This window comes from Acanthopagrus latus, chromosome 1 (assembly GCF_904848185.1).
Source record: "Acanthopagrus latus isolate v.2019 chromosome 1, fAcaLat1.1, whole genome shotgun sequence".
NCBI lineage: Eukaryota > Metazoa > Chordata > Actinopteri > Spariformes > Sparidae > Acanthopagrus > Acanthopagrus latus.
This window is the reverse complement of record NC_051039.1, coordinates 11,252,675-11,264,690: the sequence shown is the minus strand read 5'-3', so window position 1 is coordinate 11,264,690 and position 12,016 is coordinate 11,252,675. Positions and strand designations below refer to the sequence as shown.

Below are 12,016 nucleotides of genomic sequence, written 5' to 3'. Positions count from 1 at the left end.
CAACCCGGGCAAGTCAGAGACAGGCATTGTCAAGAATTTTCAGTGGAAATTGGCGGGTATATGTTGATCCTCTAAAAAATGCAAAGGACAGACGCTGAAATTGAGACATACTGATGACACATTTGTCCAAATATTCAGCAGACAAAAAGGAACAAAACACAAAACTTAAAACTATAAAATAGTCCAATATGGGATCCACATATGCAGAGACAACAAATGTGAGACAGAATTACATTTTAGAAACTATAAATAACACGAAACACAAACAATGCATTGCACATTCGACGAAAGAAAACTCAATAAATCATTTTTTTCCGTAAGGGCAAAGACAAGCGTCCGTAGAGAGCGCGCAGCATAATTCACAGCAAACATGCAGCATTGCTCCCGCTAGGTGTCCGGTCCTCTTGCTCGATATGAAACAAACTCAAGACGTCTTGGTGAAAAATGCCGACAGCACGTTAAACAATCAATCCCGCAACGACCGACTACCTAAGATTTGGATCATCCTACACTCACTGTTTGAGTTTTTATGGTCTTAAACTGGTGTTATCGGAAGAAGGAAGCTCTTCTGACCTGATTATAAGTCTGTCCTTTGTTAAAGACTCGAGAATTTCTCCGCTTGGCATTTGGGGAAACATATGAACTCAGTACTTCCTTATTTTGGTTATTTCCTTGACAGTACTTCACCTTGAGTGAATCTCTATTGATGGCTTAAGACAAGCAGAGTGAATACTCTCAGAATTCACACACAATAAGTCATATTTCTGATGTACTTTGGCAGCGATAGCCATTATATCACTTCATGAAGTGTTACACTAACCAGAATTCTCAAATTTGGTTTATATTTTAATTAGGAAATACAATTAGATCACATATTGCCCACAGCATGACTTGTGACTTGAGTTGCTCTTAATGCACATGACTATTATGTTTTGAATTCTGGTGCTTAACTCTATACATAGTACAGTTAACAGTGGCATACAGTGATGTAAAATAATGTTTTTCTGTAATTGCTGTGGACGGACGCTTTAAAGGAAAGCACAAATCAGGGTCGAACCGGTCAAAAAGTTGTTATTACAAAATACAGATTAACACAAGTATTTCATGTTCGCCGAGCATTTCAGGTGAAAGAGTAAAAATTTGTTTTAAAGAGAGATTTTGAATATTTGTCACCTCTTGTTGCCCTTTTTGTCCTTTGACCGTGAGCTCCAAGTGTGTTTCAAGAGGCGCCGTCTATCACTAAGCCCACGTTATTACACCCATCAAAGCTCTCAGCGCCGCCTGTTTGTTTCCCAAACATTGACATCTAATGGGTAAATTGGGTGCGACAGCTCAGGCAGTGAGTTGTTAGGATAATCTCAAGAGAACCAATTCCCTTCTTCTGTGCTCTTAAGTCTTGAGGAGTAAAGTACGTTGCTTTCAATCTTCTATGCAAAGTGAAAGAACACAGAAGGTTGGACGTCCTCGGCAAATCATAATTGCGATGCATGTCCTTTGTGTTACTTTTCCGCGTTTTGTTTTGTTTTGTTTTGTTTTTGTTAAGGTGGGATAATTTTCATGGAACGAAATCACAACCGAGCGAAACTCAAATTGGCCTTTTACGCACTAAAATAAGGGCAAATGGGAGGACAGAGGCAGAGGGCAGAGTGAGAGGAGAGTGGAACAACATAATTTGTGCAGTGACGGTGATTATCTGCCGCAGAAATAAATGGTTAAGGCCAGTCAGGGGAAAAAAAAAAAGTTGATGAGTGTCTCTTTGCTGAGGAGGATGCTTCTCGAAAAACGCAGTGAGAGAGCAGTGCTTTACTTCAGGGTGCTACAGGAGTTCATCCTGCTGGCTGTTTAGCAATCCAAACTTTTCTTCTTTTTTTTTTGGACCATTCAGGGTCAAGTTATTTCAAATAAACAGACCAAAACAATGATAATCATCATTTAACACTGGTGGGAAGTGGCATTTCCAGGGGAGTGAGTGCAGCCTTTGTACAGTAAACTGGAAACATAAGCAGGAGCACATGGCTGAAGGCTGGTACTGTCGATGACCCGATTAACGGTCATACTATGATGCTCACACACACACACACACACACACACACACACACACACACTCGAGCAGGCAGCGTGTGCGCATGTGACAAGGGGATGGCGTGTCGATCAGATGGCACAGGGATAGAACTGTCCCTGTTCTGCTACCACTACAGGGCCACAAGACATCATATGACACCGACGGGAACAGCCCTTCGCTTGTGATAACTGGAGAGGCAGAGGCGGTGAGGAAGACGCAGCCAGACACAGACGAGGGCACCGAAAGGTCTGAGGGTAACGAGAGAGAGCCACATGATTGTCTGTGTCACTGATCACTGCGATCCGGCCTCCAGTAATAAGTGCACCTTTGTGGAAAAAAAGAAAGAAAAAAAAAACAGAGGAGAAAAAAAAAAAGTCAGCGGAGCGTCTTCTTCAGGCCTCATGAGTTCTATATGACTTTCAGCTGCGTTTGCGGTCACATAGGATGGCGACATGTTGCGTATCGGATGCTCCGCGTGCTAACGTTTGTTTTTTTTTTTCCAGAAGGGAAAAACTCATAAGGTCGGGAGGCAACACTGCTATTTTTATCAGCGCCAACCAATGACTGGTGCACATGTAGGACTGCAAACACACACACACACACACACACACACACACACACACACACTCATATACAGCACACGTGACCCTGCAGGCACCAAGCTGACCCTACCATTGTTCTTCTCCCCAAATCACAGCGAATCCTCCCTCACTTTACCTTTTTCTGCCGCGCACCTTCGGCCCCACACACACACACACACACACACACACCTATTACCCAACCGGCTGTGAGTTACTCCAAAATAAACTGTCCAGTATCTTATCTGCGGTGCATCTTCCAGACTAGGGTTTCAGCTGATAAGTGTCACCACTGTTGGAACAATCTTTTGGTTCATGAAACATGAGATGTCCGGGGAAAAAAAAAAGAAATTTCCCAGAGCCCGAGGAGAGATCACCAAATCCAAAGAAATCAAGTTTGCTCTTAAAAATGAAGAAGCAGATCAGCAAATGTCCACATTAAGTAAGAAAATGAAACCCAAACAAAGGAGCTTCTCAATTCACGGCCAGCAAGAAAACAAAAGTATGTTTCCAGCTTGCTGTGAGTCACCATGAGTCTTTCTCAGTGAAACAATTTTGTGCCTTTTGGTCATTTACTTGATGAGTTTTTGGTTTAAAGCAAACTGAGACATCGCCAAAGATATTTTGGACTTTCTTAGATTTCCATGTTCTTTTCTCTTGAATGACCTTGAATTGCAAAACTTCCGCTAGGCTCCGTTGTCTATGAGTAACAGGACTTTTGCAGAGGAAGGCAGTTATGTCCGTAATGGAGGCTCAACAAATGCAACTTTTAACTTAAATTATTTTCACTTTGAAACTAAAACACCAACATCCACAGTGTGTCCACATCCAACGGTGTGATGCAACCAGTTCTACTGTTGAGAAGGATGCTGGAAAAATAAAAAATAATCGGTGCATCTCTGAATCGTTCTACTCTCCAATCCAAAAGCCAAGTCCTCTGCTCAGCCGCTGCTAACGTTACCACGCCTGCACCCAGGCCTTAAGAAGTTAAACGCTCCACGGACACATGAAACTTTAAGCATGATGTCAACAATGTCATTGACACCTTGAGGCATTTAAACCAAAGATAACTGGGCTTTTTTTTTGTTCACTGTCTGAGTTGACGTTAGCGATTTTCTTACATTTTACCCACTGGCTGCACGCGGAAAGTTTGGATATTTCCTTGACTCAACCCTAGTGGGACGCAAGAGGAGAGGAATAAGAAACAGGCGAAGAAGAGGTTGAGTTCCATCACTTGCCTGTTGACTTGTGCAGTTTCTGGGAAATTCGCAGACATCTACATCAGGGCACCCTGAGCCCATCCTCTCGCTCTTCCTCCCTCTTATTTCCTCCACTAACTTCACAGTCATCCACGCTCACACTTGGATAATTCTCCCCTAATCATCTCGGGCCCTTCTCCTCGTCCACCCTCATTTACTTCCCTCATGTCTCCCTCCCCTTCTACTCTCCCTCTTCTCACCTCATCAGACAGGCCTCCACCTCACCCCTCTGCTGCCTCCATCCCCTCGCTGCTGTCCTCTCTCACTGACCCGTGCTCCCCCCCAGTCACAGGGCGTTGTGTCTCTACCTGCCAGGCTCCCTGACAGCCCCACGTCCCCCCTCACCCCCTGAGAGGAGACCGCCTGCCCATCCGGAACGCTGCCGTGGCAACCCTGCCAGCGCCCCCATTGTACAGCCCCCCACCACCACCAGCCTCCAATATGATCTCCACCGAAACCAGCGCTGAGAGTTTGACAAAGTCCTTTTCTTTGCAAACTTCTCATCTCTCATTAATCTGTTTTTTTTTTTTTTACTTTTCTTCTAAGAGATTTTTCCTCTTCTGACCTCACCAATATATCTTTACCTCTTTAAGCTTTCTGCTCCCTTTGACTCTCGCTGAAGACACTTTCTCCTCACGCTGCCCAGAAAAAAAAGAGAGCACCCTGTCAGCGAATGTTACAGTCACCTTCAGAACTGTTTGCTATCATAAGGATTGCTGTACTTTTGAAGGCTCGACAATGACGTTTTCCCAGGATCAGGTGTTTTGTTTGAACGGAAAGACTGACTGTGACATTATGGCCTTTGCCATCTTTGATTCTTGGAGCCAGAAGTGACAGGATGGTGGAGCTGTGGAGGATATCCTGACTGGATCTGACTGAGAACCTTGGGACACCCCATGATAGCTACCTGTCAATCACCTTGTAGCCGCATACCCTGCTTTATCGTGTATTTTACTCTAATTGGGGTCATCGTTTACCAAGCCATCATCATGCTGTAATGAATAAGACTTGAAACTGGTGATTGAGACCATAAACTTATTAGAAAACGTTTTTACTGAGGTAATAAATCAAGTGAGAAGGAGAGTATTTCTTTCATATGCTTAGATGCAACCTTTTTGAAACCAGTGGTGTCGCCACCTGCTGGTCATTAGAAAGAATAAAGGTTTAAACCTGAAGGTTTTCAGACCCAGAAGCTCCATCCCCTTCATAATGTCAGTGCATTGGCTACTGCGGACAGTGTTGCATTGTGGGTTGTTTCTTAGTCCTGTTGTTGCTAGACTAGTTTTGTCAAGACCATTTATTGTTTCTATTTTTGAGTTAGTCAGCCCTAAAAGGTTTTGGTTAAGGGTCGGGATTGTGGTTACAATTAAATGTTAACAGATCCTGTCTAATGCTTCGAGTCACTGCAGACTGTGTCTTTGTTTAATCAAGTGCTGCTGTTGAACACAGCCATGAAAAACTGTATGATGTGACAGACATTACGAGCGGACATCGATATTTTGGCCCTCAGCACGTGAATTATGTCGTCAGTGAACATTTTACTGGTACACGCTACAACATTTCCCCAGCATGTTAATAGAAAATGTGTTTTGCTTTTGCCGTATTGCTGTAATTTCTAGAAGGACACGGTTGCCACATAGGAAATAAATTCCTGATGGATGAAAACTGTTCAAAAGCTTCCCTTGGAAAAAAACAAGCAGGGGACGAATCATCCGTCGGGCAGCCAAGAATTACTAGAGTCACAGGATGTAAATGAGCACAAAAAACAGTCTGACAAAAGCCAAAAGATAATTCTGACCCTTCTCCAAGTGTGTGACAGTACAGTCTCTGTGAGAGACTTAGGTTTTGTTTCTCGCCTCAAGGATGAGGACTCTTCTCTGCTAAGCGTGTCGCGAGTTCTCTTCCAAATCCAGGTGCTGGAAAAGAAGGAGTCATGTTGTAGTCAGGGTCGTCTTATCTTCAGCATATGAGATGAATCATTTTTGTCAAACTGACCAAACAGGAATTTATCAGTCTTAAGCTGAAGTCTGGGTATGACTGTGTGTCCAAATGTTTCGGGAGAGGTCATCAGTAACCAGCTGTGCGTCTGCTAAGTGGTGAGGTAGTGATGTAATTGGAATCGCACGTTATCCCGGTTAGCCTTTGTGAGTAACAAGGGAAGTCCACGGCTGCTTTTGATATAGAAAGAAAAAAAAAATTCAATGACCTCACAAAATTTGCGAGGCGGTCCAGAAGAGCTGCGTACCATCTGAATCCTCCTCGAGAGAACAAATGCCGAGCAGGGAGGGGAGGTGGGAACAAAAAAACATGTGGGTTACATTAGCCAGGGGAGCCTTTATTTATGGCACACACATGACAGGGAACATAACCGCTAACAACACGACAAACACACAAACACTTGTGACTCGGCCCCGGAAAAAAAAACCTCGCAAAATAAATGTCACACAAATCATCCTGTGGTAGTGAAACCACTCAGCAAACAAGCAACAAGCAAAGTTTTGGGTTCGAGAGGAAAAAATAAAAAAAAGTTTGGGCTCCAAAATTTCTCTCTCAGCACAAACCTCTTCTACGTCTTTTTAAAACTCTGTGTATTAAGAGGAGAGACGCTGGAAGATTGCAGCTTCAAAAGTAGTGTATTTTCTTGTATTTTTCGAGTATTAAAAAGTCATTTGGCTGGAAGTGTAATGCTCATCACAGCGCCCTCCCCCTCCTCCAAAACCTCTAGTAATTGAATACTATCCCGCAGCCCCGGCACAAAATCAGCTTAGTGAATGCAGAAAGCAAGAGAAAAAAAATATATGATTATTATTCCACCATCAGGTTTCAATTACGCGGAAGAGGGGGGGTTAAGTGAACATCAAGTCATATTAAAGTATATAGGAGGCCACTGGCATTGGGAGGCTTTGTTGAAAGCTCTCGTGTATTAACACACATTCTTACACGTGGCCAAGTTACATTATTTGATTATTATAACCGTAGCCACAGGTTTGGCGTGCAGGCTTTGAGTTCCCGCTCTCGCCTTAGAACCACTTTCACAGAGAACAAGAACCTATTAGTCTGAAAACAGTGATGAGAGCAAGAGAGAATGATCTGCTGTCTACATCTGGCAAGCACAGACGCCAGAAACCCAGCTGTGCGAGTGTGTGTTTGTGTGTAAAGCCCGGGCATATATTCCATTTTTTTGCCCGTCAGCGTTGTATTGCCTTAATACGCGAGACGCGTAACACGGATTCAATGACAGAATGGACGTGACGCTATGCGTAATGAAGCTGCATTGTAAAAATTTCGATTTGAAAAAAAAAAAAGTGGCTGCTGTTCATTACCTTCCAGTCACTCGTAAATCACCTCGAGCGCCTTTAATTCTCGTCTGTTTCCGAGCGTTTATGTTCGCTCTGCTGTCTTTCCCTCTTCCCTTTGCAGTCAATCTCTCTCACTTTGTCCTCACACACCACCACACCGGATTCTGTCACCTGTCTCTGCTCGTTCTATCACTCCCCGAGAGGCAGGGGGATGGCCGCCGCATTCCCAGAGGCAAGACATAACAGGCTGCGAATGGATGGATGGATGGCGAGGGGGACGAAACCAACGGCTAAATTATTAAGTGACACTTCGCTTCGCTTTGAGACACACACACACACACACACTCGTGAGGCGAGGCGGGTAAACGCATTAGAACGGTTAGCCCCCTGAATGCACCCGACAACTCGACTACACGCTAACTCACGTCAAAATCATCAAACCAGGCCTGGGGCTCTTAAAATTTTTACGCTACCGCTTGAAGGGACGTCGCGGAGCCTGGGAGGCTTTCTGAGAGTGAGTGGCCCTGTCATCGCGGCCATCGCTGCCAATAAATAAGTAAATATGGGAGTGGAGTGGCTAAGCAGCGTTACCACAGAGTTGACAGCGCCCATCCACTGTGAGTTTGTGCCCCTGTGTGAACATCAGCAAATAGGTAATGGCACCTGTGTGTGCGTGTGTGTGTGTCTGACAGGCTCCAGGGGGGGCCTTGCACTTGCCACCATCTCCCCAGCTAGAATGTGCCAAAGTGGGGCTTCATTCACTTAAGTTCCACCTGGCCTTGATTTCCTGCAGACAAGGCTGGAGCACACTGGGACAGCTCGGGTCTAATTTGGTACATAAGGAGCCGGGGATGATGGGCCATTTGGCCACCATGAACTCGGGGTCTATGTTTAGGTCGAGCAGGGAGGGGAACACAGCCGCTCAGTTTGTGGGGCTGCTGCAGAATCACGCCAGTGGCTGGTCGGACTAAGGTCCGCTAATAGTCCTTCCACACACGAGTAGCACATAGAATCAACTAGTATCCAGGCCTAAACCCCTTTTACACAACCTGTACTAGGTGGGAAAGTTGGTGAGTCTCACCCAGATCGTCAGATATTGACATTTTGGGTTGGCAGCTCAGATAGGACGCAAACCCAAATCAGTATTTGCCAATCCGGGTGACGAGAATCAACAATCAACTATCTCTCTCCAGTGGGTTACAGTTGTTTCTTTAAACTTGATCTGAGAACATTTCAACAAATGCACTTGTATTGACAGAAAAAAAAAATAAGATTAAGATCAAAACACTATTTTCTCAGCTGCAAGCAGCCCGACTCATTTCCCCTACTCTTTCCAAACATACACAACATGATTTTGGCTTCCCACCTATCCTGTGTTTTCCGTTTGGAAAGTTTTGTCATCTGTTTTTAGGAAAATAAGACTTTCGGTCTCAACAATTAAGCAAATTAGGACTTTTGCAGTGTTCCGTCTCCACAGCCTGGTGCGGCTGACCCAACAGCACGGTGCAATGGGCGATACTTAAGCAACTGTAAAGAGTGTTTGCGGGCCTGTTAATGCGCTCGCAGTTTGGATGTGTCTGCTTCGGTGTGTGCGTGCATGTACCCGTGTGCACGTACGTGTCTATCTGTGGGTACGCTCATTGTAAAGCCTTGCTAATTGCAGTTGAGACTCCTTTAATTAACACAAAGAGAGGTCTCCGGGGTACGTATGGGCACCGTGAGTGTGTCACGAGTTTATATCTAGCCAACCTGTGGGACACAACAGCCTAATCAGAGCCTTTTAAGTTCTGCCATGCTTACACTGGAGGATTAACTGAAGACACACTTTAGTCGTGGAAAATGAGACAACCGAGGATCGCGTTTGGTCTGGCTGACAAAACAAGCAAGGCATAAAAAAACAAAAAAAAACCCAAACGCGCTTAGAAAACTAACACTTTGAACCAAGTACACAAGGATGCTGACAATAAGAGGTGCAGTATTTTAAGGTTGTAATGGCTTCTTTTTTTATTTTTCTAAATTTTTTTTTTATAGCTGGAGAGCCTCGCTCAACTGTAAACAAGATGGTTGCCCCGCTGGTGTTGTTTGCAGATTGATGGTTTGTGTGTGGCAAAGGGCGCCGCAAGAGACACGACACAGGATCCGCCTCAATCTTTCTCTCTTCCCTTTGTCCACCCACCTCCGTCTTCATTCGCTCGCTCGCTTCCTCCTCTCTCTTTAAAAAAAAAATAACTTCCTCTCTTTTTATTATTCCTGCCAATTTGGACAGGAGCCCTGGTCAAAGACAGATTACACTAAGTCGCATATCAAACCTAATCAATCTTCAGCCCCTGGAAGGCATCACTCTCCCAATGAATAATTACAGCAATCCAGTTATGAGCTGCCAGTGCCAAAATGTTGCCACCACCATCTTTTAGGATGCTGGAACCCCCGGCTGATTTCACCAATGAACTTTGAGGGGCAAGTTCCGCGAGCGTGTGTGGTCCGAGGGAAGAGAACGAGGAGGGACGAGACGAAGTGCTGCCGTTTTCCCTTTGAGAATTAATAAAGTCATTTGAACTGTATTAAATACAAGTGGCACCTGGGGTGTGCAAAGGCTGGAGTGCTGATATGTGTGGAGAATGAGAGTGATCATGAGCGCGTTTTGATCCAGGATTCAGTCTGGCAGGGCTGCTGCAGTCAAACGAAGGCCAAACTCAATTTGGCTTCCATATGTCTTTAGTGCGGCTTACAATGGAGGAAAATGCGGTACGCCACCCTCTGCTGCTCACACGCACGCAGGCACGCGGAAAAAAAACACACACGTGCAACAAGATAAAGATGATTAAAAGGAGAGGAAGGGATATAATGTGAAGAGGGAGAAAAAAAAAGGATAGAGAAGTGGGAGAGGAATGAATGATGAATGAACGAATCGTCCTGTTGAGGATGAGGGCGCTGCTACCAGCGGGGAGAAGATGCTCCAGTCGTAAACCGTCAGTCAGTCATTCAGCCGTTGATATGTGATGCATGAGCGCGTGCCAACGTGTGCGTGCGTCAGACGAGGCGAGGGTCTTTCATCAAGAGGCTCGCTGAGTGGCAAAATATTGAGGGGAAAAATTGACCAGAAACTGCTTTTCTTTCACACGAGGGAGGGAAAGCCACCGCGTTGTGCATGAGAGAAAGTGGTGTGCATGAGAGAGGGGAGACAGAAAAAAAAAAAATGGGGGGAGAGAAGCGAGTGTGTAACTGCAGGGCAGCTGTATTGAGCGGAGGAGGGTGTCATTTAGAAAGTGGCTGGCTCAGCAGTGGCCATTAGTAGCGCTGTGACACAGTGGACCGTCAAGCAAACAGACGGACAGGCGGAAGAAGCAGCAAGGATGTGGGCAGACAGGGGAACAGACGAACCGCTTCGAAATCAGCAGGCTGGAAACAAACTAGGGATCGTTTTCTCTCTTGATTAATGTGTCCATACTTTTTCATTTTTTTTAATTGTTATTGATTAATCATTAAGTAAAAAAACACTGTCAGAAAACAGTGAAAATGGTCATCATAATAACCTTTTTCAAATACAGGCCTCCAGGCTAACTTTTGCACTGGTGTGCCTTGTGTTCTCATTTCAGTGCATCCAGTACCACATTTTAATTGAATTTACTAGCATGTTATGTTAATAGCTCTCAACGAGAATAAAGGTCTTCTTCATCTGAATCACAGCATATGTGACCTCAACCGCTTCGCTTTTAAAAAATATTTAGTCACACTTGACAGATTGTGGCTGCATGTAAAGTACCAAAATAGTCGCACCCTGGAGCCCTGAAATGTCTAGTTTTGTTCGCAAAAACAAAAGATATTAGTTATTCAATGATATGAAACGGAGACAAGTGCTGAATCCTCACACAAAAATGGTTTTATAAATTATGTAAAAGATTCATTACTTATCAAAACACATGAAGATTTGCCAGACAAAAACGTCTGTCGTATTTTTCAGCCCCGACTGATGTTTTCGAAACAGAACTCATTAACGACAGGCTTTTTTTTTTTTCGCATACTCAATATTACTCTCCAACACCTGTAAACGGACTCTCACGTATTAAACACAGTCAGTTCCCCTTTAAACGGAGCAATGCAGGAACATACAATAGGTTATCACAGCTCCAAACTGTAACTGTATTGAAATGCAGCCTTGAATACTACTGGGAGGATGCAAATGTTTACACCATCTTAAGCTATCTGATATCTCAAGCCGAGGAAGCCTCTTATAGCATTATGGTTAAAGGCTAGATACCTAATGCTGGAATAATACAGCCGGTCCGAAAAAGCCACAAGCTATCCGTCGCCGCACCGCAAATAACTATGAGTTCAAACAACGTTGAGTGAAAGGGGGAGAACGCGCATGAAGAAACGGAGAAGAAGGAGAGACATAACTAAAAAATTACTCGAGCCCGTGAAATTCCTTAGACAGCAGAAACTAGCGGCGAAGGCTAAACACTCCAGAGTCTGGGTGTTGGCAGACACAAAACACGGCCGCCGCATGAAATCCGACGCTCCGAAACGCACCTCACCGATCCCGACTCTCGCCTCGACTTAAGGCACCAATCGGAGCCAGGATCCTATCAGAGCACGGGTAATCTGATAAGATAAGCCGCCTCTCTCTTAACTGGTAATTATGTTTATTTGCACTGTGACACATTTTTCACCATCAGACTTCACTCCTTTGCGACTCTTGACCTGGCAGCGCGTTACAAATAACAAACACGCTCCGGCTCTCAGCTTTTCCTCCCCCCCATATTTGTCTATAAATGACTTAAAGGTGAAACACTCCGATCGTTCCCTATTTATTTGCCT

General features: G+C 44.6%; 1 protein-coding gene across 1 annotated transcript in view; it reads right to left on the bottom strand.

Moving 5' to 3' along the window:
• bnc2 (basonuclin 2) overlaps positions 1–12,016 on the bottom strand; it is a 161,436-nt gene that overhangs the window by 96,242 nt on the left and 53,178 nt on the right. The window lies entirely within an intron of this gene.